Genomic DNA, 13711 nt, shown 5'->3' on the forward strand with positions numbered 1-13711 from the left:
CCAAGTGTAGGCAGAGAACCTTCTGTTGTTTACACTTCTTCAGTGTCGGCAGAGAACTGGATCTCCTTGAAAGATCTTCTCATAAGAAATCTATAAGGACAAGAGAAAAGAGTGAAGTAATCACAAATAACAAACAAAGATCCTTACCTTTGAGTAACCAAGTGAACTCTTTACACTCCAGTAGTAAGAACTCTCCTCCAAACACTCTCTCTTATTCTCTCATTCAATTTCCATTCAATATGCATGAAAACCAAATGAAAAAAAGATTTCATGACAGTATTAAGTGGATCTTTTATAAGAAACACATGAAAAATCATCCAAAAACTATAATTTATCAAATCTATGCATTTATGATCATCCCGTTATTTCATTCGTACATATAATGTAAAAATTATTACGTACGAACTCAATGTATATTGGTACGAACTGCCTTTGTACCCGATCATTATCCCGTACGAACATGATTCGTCCAGTACGAATAATTATTATCAAGGTTTGTTGGAACAAAAATATATGACGGACCATAATTTTAAAGAATAGAGGACATCGTCCTGGGATGAATGGGTTAGTTCGTCTGGACGAATAGTTCAAAGTACAAATCCAGAGGATATCATCCTGGGATAATTGTGTTAAATCATTTGGATGAATAGTTAAAAGTATAAATCCATAGGATATCATCCTGGGACGAATGTGTTAAATCATCTGGACAAAAAGTTCAAAGCACAAATCTAGAGGACATCATCCTGGGATGAATATGTTAAATCGTTGAGTTGAACAGTTCAAAGCACAAGTCCAAAAGACATCGTCCTAGGACAAATGGGTTAGAATCGTTTGGACGATAGAAAAATTTTTGCCCACTCTGTTCATTCCATTGCTCTTTGGGGAGTATAACTGACCAGATTGTCCCGTACGAATATGGTTTGTACTATACAATCAGAATTATAAAATTGTGAATTTTAAAGCTCTCCCCCGGTATATGTGTGCTAAGTTACTTAATTATAATCACACTCTCTTAAACTCAAATAAAAGAAAAATACATACTCCAAGTTACAAAATATTCTAACCAGATATTGATTTGAAGTCATCAATAATTTTGAGTAAGATTTCCCTGAAATGTTAGTACACACAAGAGCAAGAATAACTCTTCCAAAATATGTTAGGAGAAAATAATAATCAAAATAATAATATTTGAAATCATTAAAACATACAAGTTGCAAGAATGTAAAACGTTCAAAACTAAGTAGCAACTCTCTCAACAAACTCCCACTTTTTGATGATGACAAAATAATTATTATTTGTATAAATTTGAGTTTCTCTTAAACTGCCCCTAAATGAATAAGCAGGTGATAATAAGGGACATTATTATTGAACTAATCACATTTTTTAATTTTAAAGTTTTTTCAGTAAAAAAAATAATAACATTGGACCATTGAAACTAAAAAAAAAAGTACGAATAAAAAAACACAAAAATATGAACAACACACGAAAAACAAAAAAATAGAAACAACACACAAATGTCAAATAATATTTCTCCCCCTTTTTGACAATAGCAAAAAGAGAAGAAGAAACTAACAAATAAAGAAATGCAACGAGTCATATGAAAAGCTTTTGATAATTAATCCATAAAGAGATTAATTTAAATTTACAATTAAAAAGATAAATATCATTAGAGAAATAGAAAGATTCATATGATTTAAGAATAGATATAACTATAGACAAGAACAAAATATCAAAATCATGAATCAGTTTAGACAATAAGATAAGCAAAATCATTGCAAAGTAGATGAATGTAAAATTTGTATATTTCAAATTTCAATACAAAATAAAATTAAAAAGAATAGTAATTTGAATTTAAAGATTAATAGATTGAGGAAAGAACGTATACTTGTGGCGCTTTGCGTATCTTTTCAATATTTATTGCACACTTTGTGCATCGTTTTATTTGTGGGCTAATTTTATGCATCTTTTTTAATTTGCGAACCATTGCGCATTCTTTTAATTTTTGTACATTTGTACATTTTCAAGTGTTTACTTGATCTTTCCAAATCAATAATCTAAAATCTCAAATTTTTCTAAGTATAATAATATTTATATTAAAAAGAGAAATAAAAATAAGTAAATATCAAAATTGCAATAATAATATTAAAATTATATTAGTCTAACAAGAGATATGAGATTGATATCCTTAACTAGATCGAGTTGTAACACAACTTAAATTTTTTGACAAATTAGATTTTCTAATGAATTCAATTTTGTATTGCATTTCAACATATAGCATTTGTTAGATCAATATTTTAAGGATAATCATATAGACTAATACAAATTTCTAAAAGAGATCAAAAATACTAAAAACAAGACAGGATAATTTTTATTGATATCATAGTTAATGATATTACTTTGAGCATGAATGATATCAATACACATATATTCATAACACATAAAACATAAAAACTAAAAAACACTGAACATCACATCACATCACATAAAACATAAAAACATAAAAAACTAACAATCATGTCACATCATATTTGGTAGAGAGAATCATAAAAGAAGTACTGTCATCACTTAGAGGGACCTTGATCTGGAGAAGGTGGTTGGTTGAATATATTAAAATAGCTATTCATCATAGCTATATTTGTGTTGACTGATTCAATTTGACCTCTAACCCAACCCATATCCTACTGATATTAATAGTCCAGCTACTGAAGATGAGTTTAAATCTGATCAAAATGTTGATCAATGTAGCTCTCTAGACGATCAAATCGTTAGACCATATCCTAAAAGTTTTGACTACCAGCAGGTACAGGTGGATGTCTTCTCCTTTCTTCCTCAGAGTCAGTACTTTCAAATTGAGCATCTTTATTAAAGATTTCTTGGAATGATCCATCATTGTAGTAGATAGACTCCTCTAGATTTTGAACATGATGAACTAGTTCATACTTCTTTTCCAAAATGTAGGTCACAAGATTTCCAAAGACTATATTCTTCTTTCTCTTCTGGGAGACATGGATAATCTCAAAAAGTCCATATATGTAGTCAATGATTAGTTGGGCTTCATCTATATGTTGGCTAGTCATAATCAGATATGTCACGATAGAAAGAAGAGGTGTAGTATTCACTCGATCACCAGCTTTTGGAATAATAGAAGTACAAAGAACATGCTGGATGATTCGGGCATTTCGGTTAAGAGTGGCCACCTTAGGCATCTGACCTACTCCTCTAATCCCTCTAATAACTTTATTTATCATAGTCAAGTCATAGTTGGAGGAAGAGGTCAAAGTATGGGCTCTAATCTCTTGAGTCCTTAAATTTAAAATTATCCCAAATCCTCCTTTGTTATTTCAACAATCTTCTTAAAAATATAAGATCTAATCACACTCTTATCAGAATTAAAAGACATGCTGGCAAGGAAGTAGCAAAATGTTTCCTTGTTCTAGAGGCGGATTAGAGTCAGAATAAGAGAAAATTGGGTAGAAGCAAAAGGTCCATCACTTTAAAAGTAAGTTGTTCTTGGAGAAGGACTCTAGAAGGGGTGATTTTTGTGGATACGACCCTAGGAAAAGACTCTTCATTTTCTTTGGATAGAAAGTTTTCTCTTGGATTTCTAGAGGAAGGTCCCCTAGTCAGTTCTTTAGCATGCCTAACCCTCTTGCTTGAACTCGCCATAAAAAAGATCAAAGGGAATAGAAGATTCAAAAGGCTTTTGAAGTGAATGAAGTTTGAGTTCTAAACCCTTTCAATTTAAAGAAAAAATGAACAGTCGTACGTATAAAAATAATTTCATCCTATACGATATAGGGTTCGTACGTACGAAATTTTATTTCGTATGTACGAATGAATAAGTCCAAAAATGAAATGGCTTTTTGTAAACATGCAAGTTATGAGGCGTCCTTTTGTATAGACTTTTGACCAAATGATCGTACAGAAGAACAGGTTTTCAGGACGATCAATTATTTAAGATCATTTTTATGAGGGTTTGAGACATCCCTCATAAAGAAATGCCCCATGTTCGTACGTACGATCAGAAATAAAAACTAATCTTATTCGTATAATCATCTACATGCATACGAATGAATACACAGCATCCGGATGATCTATGGATCGTACAGACGAACGGTAATAAAAATTGAAAAATTGCATGCAAACTATTTAGCTTCAACAGTTAATACGCTACAGAATTTGTCTCGTACGAAGATATTTTCGTACAAACGAATGTCACAATTAGAAATTTTCATATCATTGCTTAAAAACATGAATTTTGATGTAAAAATACATAAAACAAATAGACAAGAAATTCTAAAACAAACATGAACAAAAACTAAAAAACATATACGAAAAAATCACAAAACCAAAATGCACACTAACAAAACATATATCAATATTGCAGAAACCTTTATTTAAGCATTCAAATCAATCACACCAAGCCTTATTCTTAATGTACTGAAAGTAACAAAGGATAGTGGTTTTGTAAAAATATATGCAAGTTGACTTTCAGTTGAAACATGATTGAGTTCAATTTCACCTTTGGATACATGATCCCTTATGAAATGATGTCTAATGTCTATATGTTGGTTCTTGAATGTTGAATAGGATTTTTAGAGATACAAATGGCACTAGTGTTATCACAATAAATGGTAATAGTGCCTATTATTAATCCTAAATCAATCAACTATTGTTTCAACTAAAGTATTTGTGCCACATAACTTCTTAAGGCTATGTATTCAGCTTCAACAGTAGATAAGGCTACGAAATTCTATTTTCTACTGGACCATGATACTAAAGAATTTCTAATAAATTGACATATTCCAGAAGTGCTTTTTCTATCAACCCTATAACCTGTAAAGTCTGAATCTAAATATCCAATTATTTCAAATGAAGAGCTAAACTTAGGATATAAAATTCCTAAGTTCTGAGTTTCTAAGAGATATCTTAAAATTCTTTTCACTGCTATCAAATATGATTCTTTTAGATCTGATTAAAATCTAGCACATAAACAAATACTAAACATGATATCAGGTCGTCTAGCTGTCAAGTAAAGTAAAGATCCAATTATTTTCCTAAAGTTCTTTTGATCAACAGATTTTCCCTGAGGATCCTTATCCAACTAAACTGAGGAACTCATAGGTGTACTAATAGGTTTAGCATTATCCATTTCATACTTTTTTAGGATGTCCTTAACATATTTTGACTAATTAAAAAATGTACCCTCCTCAATTTTCTTAATGCTAAAGCCTAAAAAGTAACTCAAATCTTCTATTAGACTCATATCAAATTTACTACTCATTATTTTTGAAAAATCATCATAAAAATTTTTATTTATAGATACAAAGATGATATCAACAACATAAATTTGTACAATGAGTATATCCTCTCTCAATTTCTTCAAAAAAAAAAAAAGTTGTGTCCACACTTCCTTTTTTAAAAGATCTCTCAAGTAGGAAGGTTCTCAATCTCTCATTCTAAGTCCTAGGTGCCTGTTTAAATCAGTATAATGCCTTTTTCAATTTGAAAACATGATTTGGATGTTTAAAATGCCTAGTCCTAACACCCTCACTAGGTTTACCTATAATCAATTCATTTGGGTGATGTTTAGAAAATCTGAAATATCTAGGCATTAGTTTTTCTATCTCCAAATTTTCATCCAAATTTATTTTCTCAATCTTTTAGGAGTTAATCTCTATCTCACCTCTTCAATAATCGGCTCTTCCAAAATTCTCGATTCATCAAATATAACATGTGTGGCCTCCTCAATTACCAAAGTTCTTTTATTGAATACTCTATAAGATTTTCCAATACTTGAGTATCCTATAAAAATTCATTCATCTGATTTTGAATCAAATTTTTCTAATGCAGATTTTTCATTATTATGTATGAACACCTTACATCTAAAAAAATGCAAATGTGACAAATTAGGTATTCTCACATTTAGTAACTCATAGGGTGTTTTATTCAAGTTTGATTTAACATTCACCCTATTCAGAATATAACATGCTGTTCTAACCGCCTCAGCCCAAAAATATTTAGGAAGTGAATATTCTGCCAATATGGCTCGAGCGGCTTCTATTAATATTCTGTTTTTCCTTTAAACTACCCTATTCTACTGAGGGGTTCTAGGTGTAGAAAAATTGTGATCAATCCCTTTCTCCTTATAAAAATTCTCAAATTTTTTATTTTCAAATTCTCCTCCATGATCACTTTGAATTGTCAAAATCTTGCATCCTAGTTTTCTTTGAATCCAAGTCAAAAAATTTCTAAATTCTTCAAATAATTCACTCTTATGATATAAAAATCTAACTCATGTAAATCTAGAGAAATCATCCACAATTACAAATATGTATACTTTTCCTCCTAGACTTACAGTTCCAACTGATCCAAAAAGATCGATATGTAAAATCTCCAATGGTTTACTAGTTCTAAGATCCTTATTGGATTGAAAGAGAACTTCACCTATTTTTCTAATTGACATGCATCGCAAACGTGATCTGCAGTAAAGTCTAGTTTTAGTATATCTCTCACTAAGTTCTTTTGGGTAATCCTCCTAAGGTTTTTCATGCTAGAGAGACAAAGTCTCCTATGCCAAAGAAATGACTCATCAAACATAGTTTTTAAACAAAAAGCAGTATGAGTTTTGAAATAATTCAAATATAGCATATAGACATTGTTTACCTGTATACCATGCAAAACATTATTACCGTTTAGGCTTAATATTCAGCTAGTAAGGAAAAATTTAATATAGAATATTTTATCACATCGTTGGCTAATACTTAATAAATTATACATTAAGCTTTTTACAAGTAGTACATTTTCAATAAAAAAGTTTTTAAGATTTCCAATCATACCTGACCCAACCACCTTCCTTGTGGTGTTATCTCCAAGGGTAACTCTGCCTCCACTCCTGGCTTCCAGCGATATGAATTATGTAATATCTCCAGTTGTATGCTTTAAGCAACCGCTGTCCAGGTACCATATGCTCTCACAAGGCCTTTTTTGAGAGCGATCCTGCAAAATCATCAAACGTTAGACTTGGGAACCCAAATAAGTTTGGGTTCACCTTTTGGCACTTATAAATAGATGCATGTATGATATGTTTATTTTTATATATCTTAGGCTTCCACACTAAGTGAGTTTTTCTATCCAAAGTATAAGTGTGTGCTATGTGTCCAAACATGCCACAATTAAAATATTTAACTCCAAGAAATGGATTTCTCAATTTTTTATAATTGTTTTATTTCTTGCTGAGTTTTAAAAATTTTGGATATAAAATTCGATTTAAAAATCTTCAAGTGTTGGGGGTATCCTATTACCCTCGAGAGCTTTTATCTTCTATTTGTAAAATATATTCATATCTTCCAATATATGAATTGTATAATTTATCCGATAATTTTTGCTCTCAGATTCATTCTTAAAATCTTTAAATTCTTTTTTAAGTTCTGCATAGGATGATTTTAAATTTTCATGGTTCTTATTCAAATTGTCGAACTCATCAAGTAATTTCATGTGGTTATTATCAATTAAAGCATGATCTTTCCTAAGGATCTCTTGTTCTCTTTGCAGTTCTTGTAACTCCAAGTTCATACTAGCATGCATTTTCATTAACTTCTTATATACAACATGTATACATTCAGAGACTTCTAAAAGTTCATTGTAAGTCAAGTCACATACATCTTCTTGATCTAACTGATCAAGATTATCGGCCATCAAGCATAGATTGGTGACTTTATCTTCCTTTTCAGTCTCTAAAGAGTCTGAAGCTGAGTCAGCCCAGAAAGCTTTTTGGAATTTCTTCTTGCACTTCTTCACCATTGGTTTCTCCTCTACCTTCTCCTTGCTAAGAGTGACTTTGAGTTTTGGGCATTTTGACTTAATGTGTCCAGGTTTTCTGCACTCATAACAAATAACATCATTTGAAACCTTAACATTCCTATTAAGCTTACCTCAATTCCATTGTTGGCATCTCTTTTACTTCCTCTTCAAAAAGCTTTTGAACTGTCTAGTCATTAGTACGTTGTCATCTTCATCCTCAGGTTATGATAGATCACTCTCAGACTCCTCCACTTTCAGTGCTATGTTCTTCTCCCTTTGTGATTCACCTGCATCAATCTTTCTTTGACTCAGTTCTTGTTTGCAAGCAATTAGTGATCCAAGTAGATTATTAATAGAGTAAACATTTAAATCTTTAGACTCTGATATAGCAATAATTTTTTCATCATAAGCAGCAGCCAAACAACAGAGAATCTTATTAACCATTTCAGCATTTGTTAATTCTCTACTTAGCGCATGCAAAGAAGTGACCATTTGTGTGAATCTTGTGTACATGTCAGAAATGAATTCATTGAGTTTCATGCGAAACAGTCCATAATCATGTAATAAGATATTAAGTTTAGATTATTTAACTTCATTAGTCCCTTCATATGTTATACAAAGTCTATCCCATATGTCCTTTCCACTCTTGCAAGTGGAAATCCACATGTAATCTTCTGACTTAAGTGCACAAAAGAAACTATTTAAATATTTAAGATTTAGTTATGATAAGTCACATTCTTCTACAGTCCAATATGCAAAGGGTGTCTCTACTCTAATGCCATCAACTAGTCTAGTTGGTTTGGTATACCCTTATTGTACTAAGATCCACATGCGATAATCAAATGACTGTAAAAATATTGACATGCATGTTTTCCAAAAATCAAAAGGGATATTATCAAACAAAGGAGGTCTAGTAATCGAATATCCTTCAGGTGTGTTTCAGTTTTCGAATGTAGCCATGGTCGTTAATCAAAAAGTAGTTTAAACTTTTAATTTTAAAACTAAGCTCTAATACCACTTATTAAAATTTTTCAATTATTAATTAGGTTGTTAGACCTAAGCTTATGTCCAAATGGCTAACCAAGAGGGGGAATAAATTGGTAATTTAAAAATTTTCTCTTAAATCGATTTAAATTTACTGAATTTTTAGAAATAATTTTTTGACCACAGATAAGAATAAAAATATAAAGAAAATAAAAAGAAGCGAAAAAATAAAAGACACAAGATTTATAATAGTTCAATCAAACACAACCTACATCCACTCTCTGAAGTCTGCCACTTCAGGATTTGCACTATTACCATAAGTGTCTCTCCTTTTTTCCCAACAGCAAGACAGAGAAGCCTTCACAAAAACTATCTTCCACCACTACCTGGTGCGGCAGAGAACTGTCATCTTTGTACACCCTCCAAATGTTGGCAGAGAACCGTCGGCTATTCACACTCCCCATATGTAGGAAGAGAACCTTCATCCTTTCACACTCTCTAAGTATAGGAAGAGAACCCTTCATCCTTTTACACACTCCAAGTGTAGGCAGAGAACCTTCATCCATTTACACCCTCCAAGTGTAGGCTTTGAACCTCCGGTTGTTCAAACTCCTCGAGTGTAGGTAGAGAACTGGATCTTCTTGGAAGATCTTACCTTTGAATAACCAAGTGAACTCTTCATGCTCCAGTAATAAGAACTCTCCTTCAAACACTTTCTCTCACTCTCTCCTTTAATTTCCCTTCAATATGCACGAAGACCAAATGACAAAAAGATTTTATAACAGTCTTAAGTGGACCTTTTATAAGAAAGATACGAAAAACCGTTCAAAAACTGTAATTTTTCAAATCTATGCATTTATGATCGTCCCGTACAATATCATTTCGTACGTACGAACAACGTAAAAACTATTGCATACGAACTCAATTTACATTTGTATGAACTACCTTTGTACTTGATCATCGTCTTGTACAAACATGGTTCGTCCGATACGAACATTTATTCTTAAGGTTCGTTGGAACGAAAATGCAGGACAGACCACAATTTCAAAGAATAGAGGTCATCATCCTGAGACGAATGGGTTAGTTCATCCAGACGAATAGTTCAAAGTACAAATCCAGAGGACATCATCTTGGGATGAATGTGTTAAATTGTCTGGACGAACAGTTCAAAGCACAAATCCAGAGGACATCATTCAGAGATGAATGTGTTAAATAGTCTAGACGAACAGTTCAAAGCAAAAATCCAGAGGACATCGTCCGGGGATGAATGTGTTAAATCATCTGGACGAATAGTTTAAAGAACAAATCCAGAGAACATCATCCTGGGATGAATGTGTTAAATCGCCTGGACAAACAGTTCAAAGCACAAGTCCAGAGGACATCGTCCTGGGATGACTAGGTTAGAATCGTCTAGATGATCAGGACAGAAAAATTTTTGCCTGCTCTATTCATTCCATTTCTCTTTGGGGAGTATAACTGACCAGATCATCCCGTACGCATATGGTTCATACTGTATAATCAATATTATAAAATTGTGAATTTTAAATCTCTCCACTAGTGTGTGTGTGCTAAGTTACTTAATTATAATCACACTCTCTCAGACTCAAATAAAAGAAAAATATAGACTCTAAGTTACAAAACATTCTAACTAGATCTTGATTTGTAGTCTTCAATAATTTTAAGTATGATTTTCCTAAAATATTAGTACACACAAGAGCAAAAACAACTCTTCCAAAATATGTTAGGAGAAAATAATAATCAAAATAATAATATTTGGAATCATCAAAACATACAAATTACAAGAATATAAGACATTCAAAGCTAAGTAGAAACCCTCTCAACATCACTCTCCCACAACCATAGAAAAACAAAGCACATCCTCCCCATAACACCAACTCATTTATCATCCTTTTCTAGCTGATTCAAGGCTCCAAACATAAGTTGATAATTACTTCTGCATATAAACCAACCATATATCCCTTATGCTTGATTCCTGCTGATAGACTTATCCATACATACTTAGCACTACTAAACTAGCCCATCTATACTTGACACTAATGAACTTTCCTTGAGGTTGGTTACTAAATTCATACAAAGCTATTTTCCTTTCAACAAATCGGAGAATGAATGTGTCTAAAGTAGTTTGTATAAATAGTTTGAAAGATATTATATTTATCTTTCTTTTATATTTGTAGCCTTTCTTACAGCCCTTAAACACCAATAAATAAAGGGTGAAGAGGAACATTAAAAAAATTTATCAGTTCCAAATTACCTTTATTATAATATTTTTTCTTTTAACCTTTAACTTTTGTGTAAAAAATAGTGAAAATAATTATGAAAATGGAACTAAAGCTGCAGCACCATAAAGTAAACACCAAAAAACTTTCTAACATTAGTTCCACTCCTTCAACACTGCAGCATAGCGTTCATAGGAAATTCGTTAGAGAGCTTAGCACCAAGGCATTATCCATGAAGCCCCATAGCACTAGATTTAACATCACAATGTTAAATTTCCCAACACCATTGTGTGAGACAATTGAACAGAAGAACTAAAGAGATAAATGGTGATTCGACATGCCAATTTAGAAGGGTCCCAGTGCCACCAAACTAGTGATGTATCTTTAGTTGAGTAATTTTACAAAACCCTAAATAGTACCCTTAGCCTTTTTGTTAAGGATTTAGCACAATGTGGAGTCTTTTTTATGTCCTCATAAGTATGTTTGAGGAGTTGTTCATGAGAGGGAGTGGCTTGTGTACCTTTGTTGGAGTGTTATACTACTATAGATCAATGTGGAGAAGTGAATAGGAGTTATATTTTCATTCCAATTCATTTTTAATCCTTATTTTACATTATTTATCTGGGGTTTTTAGCTTGTAAATTATTGTTTATTCACTAAAATAAAATGTTTATCTTATATAAAATCATCTCCTTGTGTAACATAGCTTTTCTTTTAGAATTTATAATTATTTAAAAGGCTAAATTCTTAGAGTAGGTTTAATATTTTTAGAATTAATGTTATTTTTAATTTCTCCATACTTTAATTTTACATATATTAAAAATCTAGTATAATCTAGAGCCTTAATGAAAGGAAAAGAAGAATAATTAGAGATTTAAAATTGTAATTCGTTCATAACATAGAAGTATGATAATTAGGATTATGTGGTCATAAGGCGATAGAAGAACTATACCTAATACTCAAACAAGCTCGATAGAGATGAGTGCTTATGTATTGATCTACAATAATAATAAGAAGGAAACTACTCTATTGCAGTCATGAATTTTTAAATATATCATAGGTTAAAAACTTATAAAAATAGTGAATTTATTATATACAATTGAAGTTTTTTAACTTAATATGCACCACCCATTTAAATCATCTAGCTAGATAAATTTATTAATTTAGTAGGCAGTATTATAATGAACCTAAGAAATTTCTAGTTCTTTTTCGAGGGAACAACACTCTTCTTATCACTATATTACTTGACATGACCTATGCACATATGCTAAATAGGACTTACACCATAAAAAAATTAAACCTTCTTTAAAGAGCTCAAAAGTGTGTGCAATCTAAAGTATGAAGCTTTGCATTTGCATATCTTAAAATAAACTTATTATGCTTTTGGTGCCATTGCTCTAGACTATAATCATTAAAATTATAATCCTATTTTTCATTTTATATTTCTAAAATAATTGTTAAATTAATCTACTTATGTTTTGAAAACTTTTACTTGCTTAGTGCTGCATTACTTATTGATTAACTATGCTCAATATTTTACATTTTTATTATGTTGCTTAATATTGCATGCACAATATTAACCAATTGAGCTTCTATTTAACACTAAAATTGAAAATATTCCAAGAAAAATTAGAAAAATAAAAATTTAAAAAAGATTTAAAAATGGCTCAATAACGTTTAGAAAATGATCAACCTAGACCTCTTAGGGAATAGGTTAACTCTATGGTTAAAGGTAATCATCAAAGTATAAACAGACCTAGCATTCAAGCCAATAATTTTGAATTAAAACATACCATAATCTAAATGAATTAAAATTCTTAGTCTGGGTGGACTCTAATAGAAGACCTTAATTTGTATATTATTAGTTTCCTTGAAATCTATGCAAACTTCAAATATAATGGTGTTACTAATGATGCTATGAGACTTATGTTAATTTTTTTTTCTTAGTGATAAAGCTAAAATGTGATTAAATTCATTAACCCTAGGCTCAATTATAAATTAGATTAATCTTGCCCATAAAATTTTAGCTAAATAATTTCCACCATAAAAAAATTGTTAAGCTTAGAAATGACATCACATATTTGACCTAGTTAGATGTTAAGTCTATTTATAAATCATGAAAGAGATTTAAAGAACTCTTTTGGAAATATCCTCATCATGCTCTCCCTAATTGGTTAATCCTTCAATCTTTTTATAATGGTCTTATAGATTTCTTAGATCAATCATTTATGTTGTCTTTGGTGGTTCTTCGATGAGGCATATGCTTTTATTGAGGAGATAGCTACTAGCAATTTTTAATGGTCATCTTAAAGAATTAATAGTAGAAAGATAGCTAGTGTTTTTGAATTAGATGATTTATCAATTTTTCTCCTCAAGTAGTTACCATTTCTAAAAAATTAGATATTCTTCAAATTAAATCACCTTTAAATTCACTAGTGATTATAGAAGAGATAATCTTTGGAATATCTATTGATCCTAATACTTCTGGAGTACAATCCATAATGTAATTAATAATGGAGTTGATAGCCCTTTTTCAAATACATATAATATAGGATGGAAAATTATCCTAATTTAATTTGGAATAATAATCAAAATATAAATACTAATAAAAACTCCAATAAGCCAAGTCAAGTAGACAAATTGAGTCACCCTCTTAAAATTTTATAAACCAAAAGCTTAATTATCTC

At 31.0% G+C, this 13711-nt stretch overlaps 1 non-coding gene across 1 annotated transcript; it reads right to left on the reverse strand.

Annotated features, from left to right (window-relative positions):
- Window positions 1-13081: 13081 nt before the first annotated feature.
- On the reverse strand, window positions 13082-13187 carry LOC114580220. The gene has a single exon (XR_003701542.1). It is a non-coding gene; the product is annotated as a small nucleolar RNA R71 (small nucleolar RNA).
- Window positions 13188-13711: the final 524 nt, after the last annotated feature.

The sequence above is a fragment of the Dendrobium catenatum genome, unplaced genomic scaffold (assembly GCF_001605985.2).
Source record: "Dendrobium catenatum unplaced genomic scaffold, ASM160598v2 fragScaff_scaffold_853, whole genome shotgun sequence".
Lineage (NCBI taxonomy): Eukaryota > Viridiplantae > Streptophyta > Magnoliopsida > Asparagales > Orchidaceae > Dendrobium > Dendrobium catenatum.